This window comes from Mirounga leonina, unplaced genomic scaffold (assembly GCF_011800145.1).
Source record: "Mirounga leonina isolate KUSES-001 unplaced genomic scaffold, KU_Mleo_1.0 Mir_115, whole genome shotgun sequence".
In the NCBI taxonomy this organism is placed as follows: domain Eukaryota; kingdom Metazoa; phylum Chordata; class Mammalia; order Carnivora; family Phocidae; genus Mirounga; species Mirounga leonina.
The window spans coordinates 792,268-817,232 of NW_023270268.1; the positions used below are offsets into that span (position 1 = coordinate 792,268).

Below are 24,965 nucleotides of genomic sequence, written 5' to 3' on the forward strand. Positions count from 1 at the left end.
TTATTTGTGTCTGCTTCAATTTCTTACATCAGTATTTTATACTTTTCCATGTAAAAATCTTTAAACTCCTTGGTTAAGTTAATTAGTATTTTATGCTATTGTAAATGGGATAATTTTCTTAATTTTCTTTTTGAATAGTTTGTTATTAGTGTATAGAAATACAACTTGTTTTTGTGTGTTGATTTTATACTGTGAAATAAACACATTTACTAAATGTGTTTATTAGTTCTAACAGTTTTTTGGGGGAAGGGGGAATCTTTAGGGTTTTCTGTATATAAGATCATGTCATCTGCAAACAGACACAATTTTACTTCTTCCTTTCTGATTTGAATGCCTTTTATTTCTTTTTCTTGGCTAATATCTTTGGCTAGGACTTCCAGTACTACGGTAAGTGGAAGTGGTGAGAATGGGCATCTTTACCTTGTTCCAGATCTTAGAGGGAAACCTTTCAGTTTTTCACCATTAGATATGGTGTTAGCTGTGGGCTTTTCATATGTGGCCTTTATCATGTTGAGGTATGTCCTTCTGTCCTAATTTGCCGAGAGTTTTCATCATGAGAGGGTGTTGAATTTTGTCAAATGCTTTTCCACAGATCATCATGTGATTTTTATTCTTCATGCTGTTAATGTGGTGTATCACATTGATTGATTTGTATATGTTGCATCACTCTTGCATCCCAGGGACAAATCCACTTGATCATGTATGATCTTTTCAATACTATGTTTAATTTGGTTTGCTAATATTTTCTTGAGGATTCTTGCATCTATTTTTATCAGGGATATTGGCCTGTAGTTTTCTTTTCTTGTGATGTCTTTGCCTGACCTTGATATCAAGGTGTTGATGTCCTCATAAAATGAGTTTGGAAGTATTCCTTTTCTATTTTTGGAAGAATTTTAAAAGGATTGGTAATTCTGCCTTAAGTGTTTGGTAGCGTTGGCCTATGAAATGATCTGGTCCAGGCCTTTTCTTTGTTGGGAAACTTTTGATTAGTGATTCAATCTCTTTATTTGTTATTTGTCTGTTCAGGCTTTCTGTTTCTTCTTGATTCCATCTTGATAGGTTGAATGTTTCTAGGAATTTATACATTTCTTCTGTGTTGTCCAATTCATTGCCATATACTTGCTCATAATGGTCCTTTATGATCTTTTCTATTTTTGTGGCTCAGTTGCAACATCTCCTCTTTCATCTCTGACTTTAGTTTTGTGAGTCTTTTTTCTTAGTCTACCTAAGGGTTTGTCAATTTTGTTTGTCTTTTCAAAAACCAATTCTTAGTTTTGCTGATTTTTCTTTCTATTCTCTATTACATTTATTTTTGTTTTAACCTTTGATATTTTCTTCCTTCTGCTAACTTTGGGTTTAATTTGTTCTTTTTCTAGTTCATTGAGGTATAAAGTTGGATTGTTTGAGATCTTTCTTCTTTTTTAATGTAGGCATTTATTGCTATAAATTTCCATTTTTGTGCTGCTTTTGCTGTATCCTATGTTATGTTCTCATTTTCATTTGTCTGAGGTATTTTTGTATTACCTGTGAAGTCCCTGTTTCTGTAGATTGTCTCTGTTTCTTTCTGGTCTATGTTACTTTTGGGCTCTCTCTTTGCTTTCAGGATCCCCTTTAATATTTCTTGCAGGGCTGGTTTAGTGATCACAAATTCTTTTAGTTTCTGTTTGTCCTGGATGTTCTTTATCTCTCCTTCCATTCTGAATGAGAGCCTTGCTGGATAAAATATTCTTAGCTACATGTTTTTCTCATTTAGTACCCTGAATATATCATGCCAGTCCTTTCTGGCCTGCCAGGTCTCTAGGGATAGGTCTGCTGTCAGTCTAATGTTCCTATCCCTATAGGTTAAGGAGTTCTTGTCTTGAGCTGCTTTCAGGATTTTCTCTTTATCTCTGGGATTTTCAAGCTTCACTATTATATGTCGGAGTGTTGATCTATTTTTATTGATTTTGAGAGGGGTTCTCTCTACCTCTTGGCCTTGAATGCCTGTTTCCTTCCCCAGATTAAGGAAGTTCTCAGCTATGATTTGCTCAAATATACCTTCTGTCCCTCTCTCTCTTTCTTCTTCCTCTGGGACCCCATTTATTCTAATATTGTGTCATTTAATGGTATTGCTGATTTCTTGAAGCCTCCCTTCATGGTCCATTAGTTGTTTTTCTCTCTTTTTCTCAGCTTCCTTCCTTTCCATCATCTTGTCTTCTATGTCACTGACTCTCTCTTCTGCCTCATTTACCCTGGCTATTAGAGCATCTATCTTAGACTGCATCTCGGTTAAAGCATTTTAAACTTTGACCTGATTAGTTTTTATTTCTGCACTAAGAGATCCTCTAGTGTCTTTTATGCTTTTTTCAACTCCATCTAGTAACTTTATAATCGTTATCCTGAATTTCAGCTCTGACATTTTACTTATATCCATATTGATTAGATCTGTGGCAGAGAGTATTACCTCGGGTTCTTTCTTTTGTTGTGAATTCCTCCTTCCAGTCATTTTGCCCAGAGAAGAATGGATGAATGAGAGAACAAAATCAAAAATATCCACCATGACCCAAGCAAAATATACACCAGATGAATCCAAAAGGCCAGAAACCAGAAAAGAAAAAAAAGGAAAAAGGAGAGAGTATAATCTCCCAGGTGGACAAAACAGAGTGATCCATGGGTGTATTTTGGTCTCTTTGTTAGAAGACCAAAATTGTAAAGAAAGTAAAACTTACATATATATATACAAAAATAAAACTGAATACAGTGAAAGGAATTAAAAAATGAAGAATATATCTATAAAATGTAAATGTAAAAATAAAAGTTAAAAAAAAGACTTAAAAACAGAGTTGATAAACTAAGAAACTAGTTGAAAATGAAAAAAAAAAGAAAAAAGAAAAGGAAAATTTTAAACTGAAAGATAAAAGAATCATGAGAAAAAAACCTCAAATTCTATATACTATTTTCCCCTAGCACTGAAGTTTTGCAGTTCTGTGTCCTCCGTAAGCTTGGTACTCACCTGATGTTCCAGCTGATCTTCTGGGGGAGGGGCCTGTTGCACTGCTTCTCAGGTGTCTTTGCCTGGGGGAGTTGCACCACCTCTTGCCAGGGGGCCAGGCTCAGTGTAAGCTGCTTCAGGTTGCTCTATGTGGCTTTTGTTCCCTGAAGGTTTTCTGATCTGCTTTAGAGGATGAATATAAAAATGGCCCATGGGATCTCCAGCCTAGGAGCTGAAAGATTGCAGCCTCCTCTCTTCAGTAAACCCTCAAGGAAAAGGAGTCTTCACTTCTGTGTGTGCCAAACTCTGCAAACTCCTTCAGTGAGCACCTGCACTGATCCTCCCAAGGGAGGGAGGAGGGTCGCCAGGGGCCAGTCACTTGCAGGGCCCCTGCAGGGAAAGTGGTCACCTGATCGTGCACACACCCACCCCACCCCTCCTGGGGGAAGGTGGAGGGTTGTCCCGTTTCTGCCCTTTGCAGGGCCCCCCTACAGAGAGTGGTCACCCCATCCTGCCGTAGTTTGCAGTTTATGGGAACCTGAGCTAAGAGCCCACTCCCAGGCTTGCTGACCATAGCCAGTTTCCTGCTCCAATGCTTGAGAACTCTTCTGGCTCAGGCATCCTTCCTTCCTTCTGTGACCCGGGGGATCCTGAGACCACACTGTCCCACCAAGGATTCCACCCCACTTTGTCACCTGAGTGCCTTTCAGGCAGGGACGTCTCTCACTGGAGCAGCCTTCTAAAAGTTCTGATTTTGCACTCTGGGGCTATATCACCGTCTGGTAGTCAGCTTATGGAGTGTCCTTCACCCCACCATTCATCTTCCAATATATCCCCTCAAATACACTTCTCCACACCTCCTACCTTGCAAAAAGTGGTCAATTTTCTATTTGTAGAATTCTAGCAATTCTTTTCTTACATCTCAGGTTGAATTCATAGTTTTTCAGAATGATTTGATAGATATCTAGTTAAATTCAAGGGATGAGATGAAATTAGGTCCCCTACTCTTCTGTCATCTTGCCTCCCTCTCTGTCTGACATATTTTTAAAATTCCCTTTTGATTTCCTCCTTGACCCAATGATTGTTCAATACTGTATTGTTTAATTTCCAAGTAAATATGACTTCCTGTTTTCTGTTTGTTATTGATTTCTAGTTTTATTCCACTGTGCTCAGAAACAGTACTTAGAGTGATTTCAATTTTCTTAAATTTGTTAAGACTTGTTTTATGACCTACCATGTGACCTATCCTGGAGAATGTTCTATGTGCGTTTGAAAAGAATGCATATTCTGCTGCTATTGGGAAGAATGTTTTATATATGGATGTTAGGTTCATTTAGTCTATATTTTGTCCAAGTCAGCTGTTTCTTTATTGATTTTCTGTCTGGATGACCTATCCATTATTGAAAGTGGGAAATTGAAGTTTCCTAATATAGTTATATTGTTGTCTAATTATTCCTTCAGATCTGCCAATTTTTGATTTATATATTTAAAGTGCTCTTATATTGGGTGCATATATACTTATAATTGTTATATATTCCTGTAGAATTTATCCTTGTATCATTATGTAATGAACTTGTCTCTTATGATAGTTTTTGACATAAAGTCTTTTTCTATCTGATGTAAGTATAGACACCTTGCTCCCTTTTGGTTATCATTTGCAAGAATATCATTTTCCATCACTTCACTTTCAGCAGATGTATGTCCTCAAATTTAAGGCAAATCTCTTATAAACACATATAGTTGGATTTTGTGTTTTATCCATTCAGCCACTCTATATCTTTTGATTGGTGAGTTTAATCCACTTACACTTAAAGTAGTTATTTATAGATAAAGACTTACTATTGTCATTTTGTTCATTTTTTTGGTCTGTTTTGTAGTCCTTTGTTCCTCTCTTCCTTTCTTGCTGTCTTTGTGATTTGACATGGGTTTGGTTATTTTTTTGTTTTTGTTTTTGTTTTGTTTTGTTTTGTTTTGTTTTGTAGTGATGTACTTTGATTCTTTTCTCTTCATTTTTTTAATTCCCCTAGGTTTTTCCATTGTAATTGTCATGAGGATTGAATAAAATTTCTTATTATGCCAGTCTATTTCAGCTAATAACAAATTCAATTGCATTAAAAACTACACTTTTACTAACCTTTTCTTTATTTTATTTATATCAGAATTTACTTATATTTCATTGTATATCCATTTATACATTTCTGTGGTTATAGTTATTCTTAAGGCTTTTGTCTTTTAACTTTCATACTAAGATTAAAAGTGACTTATGTACCATCATTATCTTTACCTTTACCACTGAAATTTATACTTTCATATGCTTTCATGTTGCTGTTTAGCATTCTTTTATTTCAGCTTACCTAGTGATGAATTCTTTCAGTTTTATTAATCTGGGAAAGGCTTTATCTCTCTTCTATTTTAGTTTTTTTGTTATTTATTTATTTATTTCAAGGTTTTATTTAATTTCTAGCTAATTAACATATAGTGGAATATTGGTTTCAGGAGTAGAATTTAGTGATTCATCACTTACATATGCACCCAACGCTCATCACAACAAGTGCCCTCTTTAATACCCATCACCGATTTAGGCCATCCCCTACCCACCTTCACTCAATCAACCCTCAGTTTCTATGCTACCATTAAGAGTCTTTATGGTTTGCCTCCTTCTCTTTTTCTCCCTCTGTTTTCTTTCTTAAGTTCCACCAGAGTAAAATCATATGGTATTTGTCTTTCTCTGACTGACTTATTTTGCTTAGCATAATACACTCTAGTTCTATCCATGTCTTTGCAAATGGCAAGATTACATTATTTTTGATGGCTGAGTAGTATTCCATCATATATATATATACATATATATATATATATATACACACATATATACACACCACATCTTCTTTATCCATTCATCAGTCGATGGACATTTGGACTCTTTCCATAATTTGGCTATTTTTGATAATGCTGCTATAAACATTGTGGTGCATGTGCCCCTGCAAATCAGTATTTTTGTATCTTTTGGGTAAATACCTAGTATTGCAATTGCTGGAGCATAGGATAGTTCTATTTTTAACTTTTTGAAAAACCTCCATAGTGTTTTCCAGAGTGGCTGAACAAGTTTGCATTTCCACCAACAGTGTAAGAGGGTTCCCCTTTCTCTATATCCTCACCAACATCTGTTGTTTACTGTGTTGTTGATTTTAGCCACTCTGACAGATGTGAGGTAGTATCTCATCGTAGTTTTAATTTATATTTCCCTGATGATGAGTGATGTTGAACATCTTTTCATGTGTCTGTTAGCCATCTGGATATCTTTGGAAAATTGTCCATTCATGTCTTCAGCCCATTTTTTAGCTGGATTATCTGTATTTTGGGTGTTGAGTTTGATAGGTTTATAATAGATTTTGGACTAATCCCTTATCAGATATGTCATTTGCAAATATCTTCTCCCACTCCTTAAGTTGCCTTTTAGTTTTGTTGACTTTTTCCTTTGCTGTGCAAAAGCTTTTTATCTTGAAGTCCCAATAGTTCATTTTTTCTTTTTTCTTTCCTTTGGAAATGTGTCTAGCAAGACGTGGCTGCAGCTGAGGTCAAAGAGGTTGCTGCCTGTGTTCTCCTCTAGGATTTTGATGGTTTCCTTTCTCACATTTAGGTTTTCATCCATTTTGAGTTTATTTTTGTGTATGGTGTAAGAAAGTGGTCCAGTTATTCTTCTGTATGTTGCTGCAGTTTTCCCAATACGATTTGTTAAAGAGACTATCTTTTTCCATTGGATATTGTTTCCTGTTTTATTGAAGATTAGTTGACCATAGAGTTATGGGTCCATTTCTGGGTTCTCTCTTTTGTTCCATTAATCTATGTGTCTGTTTTTGTGTAAGTACCATACTATCTTGAAGATTACAGCTTTGTAATAGAGCTTGAAATCTGGAATTGTGATGCCTCCAGCTTTTCTTTTCTTTTTCAGATTGCTTTGCTTATTCGGGGTCTTATCTGGTTCCATGCAAATTTTAGGATTTTTTGTTCCAGCTCTGTAGAAAATGCTGGTGGTATTTTAATAGGGGCTGCATTAAATGTGCAGATTACTTTATAGTAATATAGTATACACATTTTAACAATATTTGTTCTTCCAATCCATGAGCACACGTTTTTCCATTTCTTTGCATACTCTGCAATTTCTTTCATAAGTGTTCTATAGTTTTCAGAGTACAGATCTTTTACCTTTTTGGTAAAAAAAAAAAAAAAAAAAAAAAAAAAGCCAGCATCCAGGTTAGTTGCTCTCAGCAGGTATCTCTGCCCCTATGCTAATGAACAGGGCAGCACAATGGCACATACCAGCTCTTTTGTCCCCTGAGAGGCTGTGCCACCTCTTCCAAATGTGATCCCAGAAGGGGAACTGTCTTTCCCCATTTGACCCAGCGGATTCTCAGAGCACACTGTCTGCTTCTGTGCCTCTCCCCTTCTCCACAGGAGCATCACTATGCAAGCCAGGCTCCACCCAGTCACTGTGCAGGCTCTAAAACTTTAGTCTTTGAACTCTTCTGGTGGTAAAAACTCACAATAATCAGCCCCTTTCATTTTCCCAGCCAGTGGATTTGGGGAAGTGTTTTTCTTGTGCAATCCCCTGTACACTATACTCTCTCTTTCTCTCTCTCTCTCCTCTTTCTATGATTAGGGCTCTCTCCCCCTCCCATGATTCTTTTCTCCCCTAAATCACGCATCCACACCTGCTACTTTTGATGTGGCCTCTTTTTTCCCTCTAGTTGTGCAGTTTGTTTTCTCAGTCTTCAGACTGATTTCTTGGGTGTTCAGGATAATTTGATATTTGTCTACCTGTGTTCAAGGGACAAGGCAAGCATAGGGTCCCCCTACAACTCCACCATCTTAAATCCTCCTTCGCCTTCATTTGTTAAAGGACAATTTTGCTGGGTATAACATTCTTGGTTGGCAGTTTTTTTCCTTCAGGACTTTGCATTTATTATCCCACGTTTTCCCAGTCTACAAGTTTGTTCTGGAGAACTCATTGATAGTCTTATGGGGGTTCCCTTTTATGTGACAAGTAACTTTTTTTTGTTGCTCTAAATAGTCTGTCTTTAACTTTGACTTCTGACATTTTAAGTATAATGTGTCTTGGTGTTAGACATCTTTAGAATCAATATTTTTGTGGCTACTTGGACTTCATGAATCTGGTTATTTCCCTTCACAGATTTGGGAAGTTTTTAGTCATTATTACATTAAATAAGCATTCTGTCCTCCCTTTTTTCCTCTTCTCCTGGTGCTCACATAATGTATTTTGGTTTACTTATGTTTTTTCATAAGTCTCACATGCTTTCTTCACTCTTTTCATGCTCTTTTCCCTTATTTTTTCTTTGGACTGGATAATTTCAAATGACTTGTCTTTAAGTTCACCGATTCTTTCTTCTGCTTGGTGAAGTCTGTTGTTGAAATGCTCTAAAACTTATTTCAATTTAGTCATTGTATTCTTCAACTTCAGAATTTGTTTGGTTCCTTTATTTTATGGTTTCTATGTCTTTGTTGGACTCTTTATTTTGTCCATATATTGCTTCCCTTATTTCATTTTGTTGTCTATCAGTGTTATCTTGTAGCTCACTGAGCTTCTTTAAGATGGTTATTTTGAATTCTTTGTCAGGCAGTTCATAGATCTCCATTTATTTAGAGCTGGTTGCTGGAGCTTTGATGGTGTCGTGTTTCCCCAATTCTTCATGATTCTTGTAGCATTGCATTGTTTTCTGAGTATTTGAAGAAGCAATCACCTCTTCAGTCTTTATAACTTGCCTTTGTCAGGAAAAGCCCTTCACTAATCCGCCCAGCCAGAGATTGTGGGCAGGCCAGTTGGCAGGGACCATGAGTGGACCCAGTGCTGGAGTCTGTGGGTGGGCTTGCTCTTTCTTTCCCTTACAAGAGAACTCATTGGTTAAAGGGATCTCTCTTGGCACTGCACTGTGTTGGCTTGGGGGAAAGCTAATGCAAATAAAGTGAAACTGTTTTCTTAACATTTTCAATGACTCTTTTCTCATTTCTGTGCTTCACTGGTGTGCTGTAACCACTGACCTGAATTTTGGAGCTCTCATAAGCTTTTTTGTGCATGGATGGTTGTTAAATTGGTACTTGAATAAGAGGATAAGTTCTGGGATCTCCTATTCTGCCACTTGTTATCATCACTGTTTTGAGAGTTCTTTATATATTGTAGAAAAAGTCCTTTTCCAGATATATGGCTTGCAAATATTTTGTCCCAGTCTGTAGCTTGTCTTTTCATTCTCTTCACACAAACTTTTGGAGAACAAAAATTTTCAATTTTTATGAGATCCAATTTCTCAATCTTTCATTTTATGGATCTTGCTTTTGGTATCAAGTCTAAGGACTTTTCCCTAGCCCTAAATTATGAACATTTTTCTCCAATTTTTAAAGTGAATTTTATAGTTTTACATTTTGTTAAATTTAAGCCTGTGTCCATTTTGAGTTAATTATTCTATAAGGTGTGATGTGTAGGTGTGAAGTGAAATTTTGGCCTATGGATACAAAGTTGTCCTAGCATCATTTGTTGAAAAAGCTATCATTACTCCATTGAGTTGTTTTTGCACATTTATAAAAAGTCAGTTGGCATACTTGTGCATGCCTGTTTCTGTGTTTTCTATTTAGTCCCATTGATTTATGTGTCTATCCCTTTACCAATACCAAACTGTCTTAAATACTGTAGGTATAATAAACTATAGTAAGTTCTAATATCAAGTAGAGTGATTCCTTTCACTTTATTCTTCTTTTTAAAAGATTATTTTAGCTATTTTGGGTCTTGTGGTTTTCCATATAAATTTTACAATAGACTTTCTATATTTACAAAAAAACTTGGTATGATTTTGATAGGAATTGCATTAAGTCTATAGATCAATTTGGTGGAAAAGCTGACATCTTTCCTATGTTGAATCTTCTAATCCATGAACATGGTATATCTTTTCTTGTATTTAGGTCTTCATTGATTTCTTTCATTAGCATTTTGCAATTTTCAGCATACAGATCCTATTTGTGTTCTGTTAGATTTATACCTAAAGTTTTCATTTTCTTTGGATAAATTTTAAGTGATATTATACTTTTGATTTTGATTTCCACATCATAATTATTAATATATAGAAATGAAATTTAATATTGATGTGTTGATCTTGTGTCATGTAACCTTGCTGAATTCACTTATCAGTTCTAGGAATCTTCTTTTTTTTAATTTAAATTCAATTTAGTTAACATATACTGTATCATTAGTTTTAAGGGTAGAATTTAGTGATTCATCAGTTGCATATAACATCCTATGCTCATTATATCAAGTGCCCTCCTTAATGCCCACACCCAGTTACTCCACCCCCCCACCCCTCCAGCAACCCTCAAGTCTATTTCCTATAGTTAAGAGTCTCTTATGGTTTGCCTCCCTCTCTGTTTTCCACTTATTTTATTTTTCCTTTCCTCCCCCTATGTTCATCTGTTTTGTTTCTTAAGTTCCACATATGAGTAAAATCATATGGTATTTGTCCTTGTCTTACTGACTTATTTTGCTTAGCTTAATACCCTCTAGTTCCATCCATGTTGTTGCAAATGGCAAGATTTCATTCTTTTTGATGGCTGAGTAATATTCCATTGTATATATATACACACCACATCTTCTTTATCCATTCATCTGGACCTCAGGGCACTCTCCATATTTTAGCTATTGTGGACATTGCTGCTATAAATATTGGGGTGCATGTGCCTGTTTGAATCACTATGTTTTTATCCTTTGGATAAATACCTAGTAGTGTAATTGCTGGGTTGTAGGGTAGTTCTATTTTTACCTTTTTAAAAAAAGATTTGATTTATTTGAGAGAGAGAGAGACAGAAAGTGTGAACAGTGGGGGAGGGTGGTAGAGGGAGAGGGAGAAGCAGACTCCCTGCTGGCATGGGGCTTTAACCCAAGACCCTGAGATCATGACCTGAGCTGAAGTCAGATGCTTAACCAACTGAGTCACCCAGGCACCACCTTTATTTTTACCTTTTTAAGGAAGCTTCATACTGTTTTCCAGTCACTGCCCCAGTTTGCATTCCCACCAACAGTGCAAGAGGGTTCCCCTTTCTCTGCATCTTCGCCAACATCTGTTGTTTCCTGACTTGTTAATTTTAGCTCTTCTGACAGGTGTGAGGTGGTATCTCACCATAGATTTGTTTTGTATTTCTCTGATGCTGTGTGATGTTGAGCATTTTTTTCATGTGTCTGTTAGCCATTGGTATGTTTTCTTTGGAGAAATGTCTATTCATGTCTTCTGCCCATTTCTTGATTGGATTATTTGTTCTTTGGGTGTTGAGTTTGATAAGTTCTCCATCGGTTTTGGATACTAGCCCTTTATCTGATATGTCATTTGCAAATATCTTCTCCCACTCTGTAGGTTGCCTTTTAGTTTTGTTGATTGTTTCCTTTGCTGTGCAAAAGCTTTTTATGCTGATGAAGTCCCAATAATTCATTTTTGCTACTGTTTCCTTTACCTTTGGAGATTTGACTAGTAAGCAGTTACTGTGGCTGAGGTCAAAGAAGTTGCTACCTGTGTTCTCCTCTAGGATTTTGATGGTTTCCTTTCTCACATTTAGGTCTTTCATCCATTTTGAGTTTATTTTTGTGTTTGGTGTAAGAAAGTGGTCCAGTTTCATTCTTCTGTATGTTACTGTCCAGTTTTCCCAACACGATTTGTTGAAAAGACTGTCTTTTTTCCATTGGATATTCTTTCCTGCTTTGTCAAAGATTAGTTGACCATAGAGTTGTGGGTCCATTTCCAGGTTCTCTACTCTGTTCCATTGATCTGTGTTTCTGCTTTTGTGCGAGTACAATACTATCTTTATGATTACAGATTTGTAATAGAGCTTGAAATTTTGAATTGTGATGCCTCCAGCTTTGGTTTTCTTTTTCAACATTCCTTTGGCTATGCTAGGTCTTATCTGGTTCCATACAAATTTTAAGATTTTTTGTTCCAGCTCTGTGAAAAATGTTGATGGTATTTTGATAAGGATTGCTTTGAATGTTTAGATTGCTTTGGGTAGCATAGATATGTTAATAATATTTGTTCTTCCAATTCACGAGCATGGGATGTTTTTCCATTTCTTTGTGTTCCTCAATTTCTTTCATAAGTGTTCTATAGTTTTCAGAGTTCACAGATCCTTTACTTCTTTGGTTAGGTTTATTCCTAAGTATCTTATGGTTTTTGGTACAGTTGTAAATCAGATCGATTTCTTGATTTTCTTTCTTCTGCTTCATTATTAGTGCATAAAAATACAACTGACTTCTGTGCATTGATTTTTATATCCTGCAACTTTGCTGAATTCCTTTATCAGCTCTAGCAATTTTTTGGTGGTCTAGGAATTTTCTATATACAGTTATTCACAAAGAGGGCCAGTTTTATTTCTTCCTTTCCAATCTGTGTGCCTTTTTTTCTCCTTGTCTTATTTCAGTTGCTAGAATTTCCAGCACTGTATTGGATAAGAGTGGTGAGAATAGAATTCTTGTTTTATTCCTGCTCTTAGGGAGAAAGCATTCAGTCTTCCACCTTTAGGTATGTTATTAGCTGTAAGGTTTTGCAAATACTTTTTATCAGGTATGTTATTAGCTGTAAGGTGTTGCAAATACTTTTTATCAGGTTGAGGTAATTCTCCTCTATTCCTAACTTGCCTAGAGTTTTCATAATTAATAGGTGTTGGATTGTGTCAAATGCTTTTTCTGCACCAACTGATATGATTATAATATGATGAATTGATATTACTGATTGGTTTTTGAATGTTGTACCAGATTTACACATGTGGAATAAATCCCACTTGATCATGGTGCATAATTCTTCCTAGACATACTTAAATTCAGCTTGCTAATATTTTGTTGAATATTTTTGCATCTAAGTTCATGAGGGATATTGACATAAACTTTTCTTTTTTTGTACTGCCTTTGTTTGGTTTTGGTATTAGCTTCATAAAATGAATTGAGAATTGCTCTCTCCTCTTCTATTTTCTGGAAGAGATTGTACAAAATTGGTGTTAATTCTTCCTTCAATATTTTATAGAATTCTTTAGTGAAACCATTTGGGCCTGGAAATTTTTAAGTAAGTTTTTGTTGATGAATTTAATTTCTTTAATGGTTATATGACAATTCAGATGATCTTGGCTGCATTTTGGCAGTTTATAGTTTTCAGTACCTTGATTCATTTCTTCTAAGCTTTCAAATTTCTTCTAGAAAATTGAGCATGAAGCTATTCATAGTATTCTCTTCTTTTTTTAATGATTGCAATACTTGTAGTGATATATCTAATTTCATTCATGATGTAGGTGATTAGTATCTTCTCCATTTTTATTTTTGTCAGTTTTGCTGGGGGTTATCAATTTTATTGATTTTGTTGAAGAATCAGCTTTATGTTTCATTGATCTTTCTCAATTGTGTTATTATTTTCAATCTTATTCATTTTTTTCCTATCTGAATTTTTCTTCTCCTACCACTTGCTTTGAATTTATTTTGCTTTAATTTTCTAGCTTTCTGAGACAAGAAATTACATTATTGGTTTGACACCTTTCCTATTTGGTACAGCTTCTGTGGAAAATATTTTGGTGGTTCCTCAAGCATTTACTGCTATTAATTTCCCTCTTGACACTGCTTTAACTATGTCTCACAATGTGTGACATGTTGTATTTTCAGTCTCATTTAGTTCTATGATATTAAAATTTTTTTTTGAAATGGGCAGAAGACATGAGCAGACATTTTTACAAAGAAGACATCGAAATGGCCAACAGACACATAAAAAAGTGCTCAACATCGCTCGGCATCAGGGAAATCCAAATCAAAACCTCAATGAGATACCACCTCACACCAGTCAGAATGGCTAAAATTAACAAGTCAGGAAATGACAGATGTTGGCAGGGATGCGGAGAAAGGGGAACCCTCCTACACTGTTGGTGGGAATGCAAGCTGGTGCAGCTACTCTGGGAAACAGTATGGAGGTTCCCCAAAAAGTTGAAAATAGAGCTACCCTACAACCCAGCAATTGCACTACTGGGCATTTACCCCAAAGATACAAATGTAGGGATCCGAAGGGGTACGTGCACCCTGATGTTTATAGCAGCAATGTCCACAATAGCCAAACTATGGAAAGAGCCAAGATGTCCATCGACAGATGAATGGATAAAGAAGATGTGGTATATATATACAATGGAATATGATGCAGCCATCAAAAGGAATGAGATCTTGCCTTTTGCAATAACATGGATGGAACTGGAGGGTATTATGCTGAGTGAAATAAGTCAAACAGAGAAAGACATGTATCATATGACCTCACTGATATGAGGAATTCTTAATCTCAGGAAACAAACTGAGGGTTGCTGGAGTGGGGGGTGGGGTGGGAGGAAGGGGTGACTGGGCGATAGACACTGTGGAGGGTATGTGCTCTGGTAAGCACTGTGAATTGTGCAAGACTGTTGAATCTCAGACCTGTACCTCTGAAACAAATAATGCAATATATGTTAAGAAAAAAAAAGAAGAAGAAGAAGAAGATAGCAGGAAGGGAAGAATGAAGGGGGGAATCAGAGGGGGAGACTAACCATGAGAGACGATAGACTCTGAAAAACAAACTGAGGGTTCTAGCGGGGAAGGGGGTGGGAGGATGGGTTAGACTGGTGATGGGTCTTGGGGAGCACTGGGTGTTATGCACAAACAATGAATCATGGAACACTACATCTAAAACTAGTGATATAATGTATGGTGATTAACATAACAATAAAAAAATCTAAAAAAAAAATTTTTTTTTTTGAGAATTCCTCAGATCCATGACTTATTTAGAAGCATGTTGTTTAATTTCCAAGTGTTTGGAGATTTTTCTGTTACCTTTCTGTTACTGATTTCTATTTGATTATATTATGGCCAGAGAATAACTCTATATGATTCCTTTTTTTTTTTTTTAAGTTTGTTGAAGTTTGTATTATGAGCCAAGATATGTTCTATCTTGGTGAATGTTCCATGAGCTCTTGAAAAAATGTGTTCTGCTATTGTTGAGTAGAGAGTTCTATAAATTTCAATTAGATCCCGTAGGTTGATGATGTTGTTAAATTCTTCTATGTCCTTAATGAATTTCTGTCTAGTAATTCTATCCATTACTGAGAATGGGATATTGAAGTCTCCAATTATAATTGCAGATTTGTCTATTTCTCCTTTAAACTCTATCAGGTTTTATTTCATATATTTTGAAACTCTGTGGTTTGGTCATACACATTTAGGATTATTATGTCTTCCTGTAGATTGATCTTTTTATCATCACATAATGTCACCCTCTTTGTCTCTAGTAATTTTCTTTGCTCTGAAGTTCATCTTGTCTGTTATTAATATTGCTACTCTTGCTTTTTAAAAAATTAATATTTGAATGATATATCTTTTTTCCTCCTTAAATTTCAATCTTCTTATATCACAGAATTGGAACATTCATGTATATTTTAAAGTTTGTTGTTGTTGTTGATGGAAATTGATAAGATTCATTTTTTTCCTAATAAAAAGCATATGGTTTCATAACATTGGATTTGACAATGATTTTTTGGTTATAACACCAAAAACATAGGTAACAAAAGAAAGATAGGTAAATTCACCAAAACTAAAAACTTTTGCTCATTATAAGACACTATCAAGAGAGTGGAAATACAACCTACAGAGTGGAAGAATATATTTGCAAATCATATATGTGATAAGGGATTATATAAAGAACTCCTACAACTCAACGACATAAAAACAAATGACCCAATTCAGAAATTGGTAAAGTACTTGAATAGACATTTCTTTAAAGAAGATATACAGGGGTGCCTAGGTGGCTTAGTTGGTCAAGCGTCTGCCTTCTGCTCAGGTCTTAGTCTCAGGGTCCTGGGATCAAGCCCCACATCAGGCTCCCTGCTCAGTGGGGAGTCTGCTTCTCCCTCTGCCTCCTGCTCCCCATGCTCTCTCCCTCTCTCTTGCTCACTCTCTCTCTCAAATAAATAAATAAAATCTTTGAAAGAAAAAAAGAAGATATACAAATGACCAATAAGCACATAAAAAAATGTTCAGCATCTCTAGTTATTAAAGAAATGGAAATTAAAATCAAAATGATATATCACTTCACACCTATTATAAATGAACATACCCACTATAAACAAACAAAAGAAAATAATAAGTGTTTTTTAGGATATGGAAAAATTAGACCCTGTACATTGCTGGTGGGGATGTAAAGTGGTACAGCTTCTGTGGAAAAATTTTGGTGGTTCCTCAAAATGTTAAATAGATTTACCACATAATACAGCAATTCAACTTCTAGGTATATACCCCAAAGAATTGAAGGCAGGAACTCAAACAGATACTTGTATGCCAGTGTTTATTTCAGCATTATTCATAATAGCCAAAAGATGGAAAAACTCAAATGTCCATCATAAGATGCATGGATAAACAATGTGGTATATACATAAATGGAATATTACTCAGTCTTTTTTTTTTTGTAGTTTTTAATTTTATTATATTATGTTAGTCACCATACAATACATCATTAGTTTTTGATGTAGTGATCCACGATCCATTGTTTTCATATAACACCCAGTGCTCCACGCAGTACGTGCCCTCCTTAATACCCATCACCGGGCTAACCAATCCCCCCTCCCCGCTCCCCTCTAGAACCCTGTTTGTTTCTCAGGTCCATAGTCTCTCATGGTTCATCTCTCCCTCCAATTCCCCCCGCCCATTTTTCCCTTCCTTCTCCTAATGTCCTCCATTTTATTCCTTATGTTCCACAAATAAGTGAAACCATATGATAATTGACTTTCTCTGCTTGACTTATTTCGCTTAGCATAATCTCCTCCAGTCCCATCCATGTTGATGTAAAAGTTGGGTATTTATCTTTTCTGATGGCTGAGTAATATTCCATTGTATATATGGACCACATTTTCTTTATCCATTCATCTGTTGAAGGGCATCTCGGTTCTTTCCACAGTTTGGCTATTGCGGACATTGCTGCTATGAACACTGGGGTGCATATGGCCCTTCTTTTCACTATATCTGTGTCTTTGGGGTAAATACCCAGTAGTGCAATTGCTGGGTCATAGGGTAGCTCTATTTTTAAATTTTTGAGGCACCTCCACACTGTTTTCCAAAGTGACTGTGCCAACTTGCATTCCCACCAACAGTGTAAGAGGGTTCCCCTTTCTCCACAACCTCTCCAACATTTGTTGTTTCTTTCCCTGTCCATTTTTGCCATTCTAACTGGTATAAGGTGGTATCTCAGTGTGGTTTTGATTTGGATTTCCCTGATGGCTAATGATGATGAACATTTTTTCATGTGTCTGTTAGCCATTTGTATGTCTTCTTCAGAGAAGTGTCTGTTCATCTCTTCTGCCCACTTTTTGACTTGATTATTTGTTTTTTGGGTGTTGAGTTTGAGAAGTTCTTTATAGATTTTGGATACCAGCCCTTTATCTGTAGTGTCATTTGCAAATATCTTCTCCCATTCTGTGAGTTGCCTCTTTGTTTTGTTGACTGTTTCCTTTGCTGTGCAGAAGCTTTTTATCTTGATGAAGTCCCAAAAGTTCATTTTTGCTTTTGTTTCACTAGCTTTTGGAGATGTATCTTGAAAGAAGTTGCTGTGGCCGATATCAAAGAGGTTACTGCCTATGTTCTCCTCTAGGATTTTGATGGATTCCTGTCTCACATTGAGGTCTTTCATCCACTTTGAGTTTATCTTTGTGAGTGGTGTTAGAAAATGGTTGAGTTTCATTCTTCTGCATGTGGCTGTCCAATTTTCCCAGCACCATTTATTGAAGAGACTGTCTTTTTTCCATTGCATGTTTTTTTCCTGCTTTGTCAAAGATTATTTGACCATAGAGTTGAGGGTCCATATCTGGGTTCTCTATTCTGTTCCATTGGGCTGTATGTCTGTTTTTGTGCCAGTACCACGCTGTCTTGATGATCACTGATTTGTAATATAGCTTGAAATCGGGCAACGTGATGCCCCCAGCTTTGTTTTTCTTTTTCAACATTTCCTTGGCGATTCCGGGTCTTTTCTGATTCCATACACATTTTAGGATTGTTTGTTCCAGCACTTTGAAAAATGTCATTGGAATTTTGATCGGGATGGCATTGAAGGTAGATTGCTCTGGGTAGCATAGACATTTTAACAATGTTTATTCTTCCGATCCATGAGCATGGAATATTTTTCGATCTTTTTGTGTCTTCTTCATTTTCTTTCATGAGTGTTTTGTAGTTCCTAGAGTATAGATCCTTTACCTCTTTGGTTAGGTTTATTCCGAGGTATCTTATGGTTTTTGGTGCTATTGTAAATGGAATCGTTTCTTTAATTTCTCTTTCTACAGTTGCGTTGTTAGTGTATAAGAAAGCAACTGATTTCTGTGCATTGATTTTGGATCCTGCCACATTACTGAATGGCTGGATGAGTTCTAGTAATTTGGGGGTGGAGTCTTTTGGGTTTTCCACATAAAGTATCATGTCGTCTGCGAAAAGAGAGAGTTTGACTTCTTCTTTGCCAATTTGAATACATTTTATTTCTTTTTGTTGTCTGATTGCTGTTGCTAGGACTTCTAGTACTATGTTGAACAACAGTGGTGAGAGTGGGCACCCTTGACATGTTCCTGATCTTAAGGGAAAGGCTCTCAGCTTTTCTCCATTGAGGATGATATTCGCTGTGGGTTTTTCATAGATGGATTTTATGAGCTTGAGGAATGTTCCCTCTATCCCTATACTCTGGAGAGTTTTAATCAGGAAAGGATGCTGTATTTTGTCAAATGCTTTTTCTGCATCAATTGAGAGGACCATATGGTTCTTCTCCCTCCTCTTAGTAATGTGTTCTATCACACTGATTTGCGAATGTTGAACCACCCTCACATCCCAGGGATAAATCCCACTTGGTCGTGGTGGATGATCCTTTTAATGTATTGTTGGATCCTATTAGCTAGGATTTTGTTGAGGATTTTGGAATCCATATTCACCAGGGATATCGGTCTGAAATTCTCCTTTTTGATGGGGTCTTTGCCTGGTTTGGGGATTAAGGTAATGCTGGCCTCATAGAATGAGTTTGGAAATTTTCCTTCTGTTTCTATTTTTTGAAACAGCTTCAGTGGAATAGGTATTATTTCTTCTTTGAATGTTTGGTAGAATTCCCCAGGGAATCCATCAGGCCCTGGACTCTTGTTTTTTGGGAGGTTTTGGATCACTGCTTCAATCTCGTTACTTGTTATTGGCCTATTCAGGTTGTCAATTTCTACCCGTTTCAGTCTTGGCAACTTACAGGTTTCCAGGAAGGCCTCTATTTCATCCAGATTCCTCAGTTTATTGGCATATAGTTGCTGATAATAATTTCTAATAATTGTTTCTATTTCCTTGGTGTTAGTCATGATCTCTCCCCTTTCATTCATAATTTCATTAATTTGGGTCCTTTCTCTCTTCTTTTGTATAAGTCTGGCCAGTGGTTTATCAATCTTATTAATTCTTTCAAAGAACCAACTTCTAGTTTCATTGATCTGATCTACTGTGTTTCTGGTTTCTAATTCATTGATTTCTCTCTAATTTTAATTATTTCTCTTCTAATGCGTGGCTTAGGCGTCGTTTGTGGCTTTTTCTCTAGTTCTTTAAGGTGTAGAGTTAGTTGGTGAATTTGGGATTTTTCTATTTTTTTGAGTGAGCCTTGGATGGCTATGTATTTCCTCCTTAGGACCGCCTTTGCAGTATCCCATAGGTTTTGGACTGATGTGTTTTTGTTCTCATTGATTTCCATGAATTGTTTAAGTTCTTCTTTGATTTCTTGGTTGACCCAAACATTCTTGAGCAGAGTGGTCTTTAGCTTCCAAGTGTTTGAATTTCTGCCAAATTTTTTCTTGTGATTGAGTTCCAGTTTAAAGCATTGTGGTCTGAGAATATGCAGGGAATAATCTCAATCTTTTGGTATCAGTTGAGACCTGATTTGTGACCCAGTATATGGTCTATTCTGGGGAAAGTTCCACGTGCACTCGAGAAGAATGAGTATTTTGTTGTTTTAGGGTGGAATGTTCTGTAAATATCTATGAGGTCCATCTGGTCCAATGTATCATTCAAAGCTCTTGTTTCCTTGTTGATTTTCTGCTTAGATGATCTGTCCATTGCTGAGAGTGGAGTATTGAGGTCTCCTACAATTAACGTATCGTTATCAATATGACTCTTTATTTTGGTTAACAGTTGGCTTATGTAGATGGCTGCTCCCATGTTGGGGGCATAGATATTTACAATTGTTAGATCTTCTTATTGTATAGACCCTTTAAGAATGATATAGTGTCCTTCTGTGTCTCTTATTACAGACTTTAGTTTAAAATCTAATTTGTCTGATGTAAGAATTGCTACCCCAGCTTTCTTTTGAGGTCCGCTGGCATGGAAGATAGATCTCCATCCCATCACTTTCAGTCTGGATGTATCTTTAGGTTCAAAATGAGTCTCTTGTAGACAGCATATGGATGGGTCCTGTGTTTTTATCCAATCTGCAACCCTGTGCCGTTTTATGGGAGCGTTTAGGCCATTCAGGTTGAGAGTGATTATTGAAAGATATGAATTAATTGTCATCATGTTGCCTGTGAAGATGTTGTTTTTATAGATTGTCCCTGTAAATTTCTGTTGTAGATCACTCTTGGGGTCTTTCTCCTTTTATAGAACCCCCCTTAATAGTTCTTGCAGGGCCGGCTTAGTGGTCACATATTCTTTCAACTTTGCCGGTCGTGGAAGCTCTGCATCTCTCCATTCATTCTAAATGAAAGCCTTGCCGGATAAAGTATTCTTGGCTGCATGTTCTTCTCATTTAGTACCCTGAATATGTCTTGCCAGGCCTTTCTGGCTTGCCAGGTCTCTGTGGATAGGTCTGACGTTATTCTGATGTTCCTCCCTCTGTACATAAGGAATCTCTTCCCCCTAACTGCCCTTAAGATGGTTTCCTTGGTTCTAAGATTTGCAAGTTTTACTATTACATGCCAGGGTGTTGACCTGTTTTCCTTGATCTTAGGAGGGGTCCTCTCTGCCTCTAGGACTCGAATATTTGTTTCATTCCCCAGATTAGGGAAGTTCTCAGCTACGATTTGCTCAAATACATCTTCTAGCCCTCTCTCTCTCTCCAATCCCTCCGGGATTCCAAGTATTCTGACATTGGAACGCCTCATGGTGTCACTTATTTCTCTGATTCTATTTTCATGGATTCTGAGTTGTTTTTCCCTGGCCTCCTCTTTTCCCTTTTTATCTATTATACTGTCTTCCAGATCGCTTATTCTCTTTTCTGTCTCAGTTACCCTAGCTGTTAGATTATCTAGATTGGATTGGATCTCATTGATGGCATTTTTAAGTTCTGCCAATTCACCTTTTATTTCTGCTCTTAGAGACTCTATGTTGCCATTAATTGATTTCTCCATTCTAGCCATTGTCTTCACAATTGTTAGCCTGAATTCCAATCTCTGACATCTTGGTTATGTCTGCATCCATTTGTAAATCTGCAGCATAAGTCATAATCTCTGAGTCTTTTCTATTTTGGGGGCTCCTCCTCCTAGTCATTCTGTTGATGGGTGTTTGAGGGAATGTATAGAGTCCAAATTATTGACCAGAATCCAAGCACAATGCACCTGTTTTCTTGGGACCTTAGGGTTGCTGGCCTCTTGTTTTCCCAGCCTGTCTTCTGGGGGAGGGGCCTGCTGCGCTGTTACTCAGGCAACCCTGTTTGGGCGGAGTTGCCCTGTGCCCCTGTGGCGGGGGATGGGCTCAGTGGGAATCAGTCTTTGGGGCTTTTGTTCTTTGGCGCCTTTCCCTGGTGGAAAGATCCAGATCTTCTTACATCTCAGGCTGGTTTCGTGGGTGCTCAGAGTGGTCCGGTAGTTATCCAGCTCAATTCCGGGGACCAGTTGAAATAGGGTCCCCTACTCCTCCGCCATCTTTCCCCTCCTCCTGGAATATTACTCAGTCTTAAAGTCAGATACAAAAGGGAAAATATATTACATTTATATGAGATAACTAGAATAGACGAATTTACAGAGACAGAAAGTATAATAGAGGTTACTATGGGCTGGGGAGAGGAAGGAATAGGGAATTATTGCTTAAGGGGTAAAGAGTTTCTGTCTGGGAAAAATAAACTACTGGGAGTATGCCAAAATAAGAAGATATTGCACAGTAAAGAAAACCATCAATGAAACAAAAAAGCAACCTACAGAATGGAAAAGATATTTGCAAGTGATATATCTGATAAGGAATTAATATCCAAAATATATAAAGAAGTTATGTAACTCAACACCAAAAAACCCACAAATAATCTGACTAAAAATGAACAGAGGACCTGAATAGACACTTTCCCAAAGAAAGTCATATAGATGGCCAACAGACATATGAAAAGATGCTCAACATCACTAATCATTAGGGAAATGCAAATCAAAACTGCAATGAGGTATCACTTTACACCTGTCAGTATGACTAGTATCCAAAAGAAATAACAAGTGTTGGTGAGGATGTGGAGAGAAAGGTATCCTCATGCACTATTGGTGGGAACGTAAATTGGTGCAGTCACTGTGTAAAACAATATGGGAGTACCTCAAATAATTAAAAATAAAAATACCATATAATTCTGGCTGTATATACCATGCATTCTATCCCTCACTCACCTCCTATTGCCTGTCTCGCCACCAGCACACCCTGCTGCTGCCCCACAGAAATGCTTTGATTACCCACAGTCTTTTGCCAAATTAGGCCAGTGTCCAGGGCACTGACTCCGTATCTCACTTGGGCTCATGCCAAAATTTGAGCCTTAATGCATCAAATTGCAGACCTTTTAGCCAAAGTGCAGACCTTTAGCCTTTTAGCCAGCTGTAGCTGTACTATGGGGCCAAAGGGAAGAACAGTGATTATTAAACAGAATTGGGAAAGTCCCAGAGTAACAAAAAATGGTGTGACCATTGCAAAGTTCACTGACTTAAAAGATAAATATAAAAATATTGGTGCTAAACTTTTTCAAGATGTTGCCAATAATACAAATGAAGAGGCTGGGGATGGCATTACTACTGCTACTGTACTAGGACGCTCTATTGCCAAGGAAGGCTTCAAGAAGATTCTCAAAGGTGCTAGTCCTGTGGTAGCTGTTGATGCTGCAATTGCTGAACCTAAGAAGTAGTCTAAAACTGTGACAACCCCTGAAGAAATTGCTCAGGTTGCTACTATTTCTGCAAATGGAAACAAACAAATTGGCAACATCATTTCTGAAGTAATGAAAATGGTTGGAAGAGAGGGCATCATCACAGTAAAGGATAGAAAAACATGAAATGATGAATTAAAAATTATTAAAAACATGATGTTTGATTGAGGTTATATTTCTCCATACTTTATTAATACATCAAAAGGTCAGAAATGTGAACTCCAAGATACCTATGTTCTTCTGAGTGAAAAGAAAATTTCTAGTGTCCTATTTATACCTGCTCTTGAAATTGCCTATGCTCAGTGTAAGCCCTTAGTCATAACTGCTAACGATGTTGATGGAAAAGCTCTAAGTACATTGGTTCTGAGTAGGTTAAAAATTGGTCTTCAGACTATAGCAGTCAAAGCTCCAGGTTTTGGCAACAATAGAAAGAACCAGCTTAAAGACATGGTTATTGCTACTGGTGATGCAGTGTTTGGAGAAGGATTGACTAAATCTTCAGATATTCAGCTTCATGACTTAGGAAAAGTTGGAGAGGTCTTTGTGAGCAGAGATGATGCCATGCTCTTGAAAGGAAAAGATGAAAAGGCTCAAATCGAAAAATGTATTCAAGAAATCACAGAGAAGTTAGATGTCACAACTAGTGAATATGAAAAGGAAAAACTGAATGAACATCTGGCAAAACTCTCAGATGGAGTAGCTGTGCTGAAGGTTGTTGGGACAAGTGGTGTTGATGTGAATGAAAAGAAAGAGAGTTACAGATGCCCTCAAAGCTACATGAGCTGCTACTGAAAAAGGCATTGTTCTGGGAAGCGGTTGTGCCCTGCCCCAGTGTGCATTCCAGCCTTGGACTCAGTAACTCCAGCTAAAGATCAAAAACTTGGTATAGAAATTACTAGATGAACACTCAAAATACCTGACCATTGCTAAGAATGCAGGCTGTTGAAGGATCACAGATAGTTGAGAAAATTATGCGAACTTCCTCAGAAGTTGGTTATGATGCTATGCTTGAAGCTTTTGTGAATATAATGGAAGAAGGAATCATTGATCCAACTAAGGATGCCAAGAACTGCTTTCTTGGATGTTGCTGGAGTGGCCTTTCTATTAACTATAGCAGAAGTTGTAGTCACCAGAATTCCCAAAGAAGAGAAGGGCCCTGGAATGGGCAGAATAGGTGGAATGGAAGGTGGCATGTTCTAATTCCTAGAGTAGTGCTGAACCATTACCAATGAACTGTGAGAGGAAGCTCAAGGCAGAGGTCCTCAACAATAATTTCTGAGAAGTCAGTTGAAGGAAATGACTGAAGAAAAGGCTGGCTGATGTTTAAGAAAATCATTGAAACCATCAGTTACAGTTGGCAACATATAATGGTTTGCTGCTGTCATTGTCCATGCTTGCAGATAACTTATTTTGTACTTTTGAATAAAAAGATATTTCTACATTCCTGGTAACTGAGTACAAGAACCATGTACCAATGTACTGCTTTCAACTTAAATCACTGAGGCATTTTTACTACTATTCTGTTAAAATCAGGATTTTAGTACTTGCCATCACCAGATGAGAAGCTCAGAAGCAGCCATTCTGTGGAGAATAAGAATAATTGTGTACAAAGTAGAGGGGGAAAAACAGAGAAATATCCAAGTATGTGACAACCTTTGTGTAACAAAAATTTGTTTAAAGTTAAAAAAAAAGAAAGAAAGAAAGAAAGAAGTACCATACAGCCCAGTAATTCCACTACTGGGTATTTACCCAAACAAAACAAAAGCACTAATTAAAAAGATATATGCACCCCCATGTTTATTGCAGCA

General features: G+C 36.9%; 1 pseudogene; it reads left to right on the forward strand.

Moving 5' to 3' along the window:
- The first annotated feature begins 22,680 nt into the window (after nt 1–22,680).
- Nucleotides 22,681–24,357, forward strand: LOC117999168 (annotated as a pseudogene).
- The last annotated feature ends 608 nt before the right edge of the window (nt 24,358–24,965 follow it).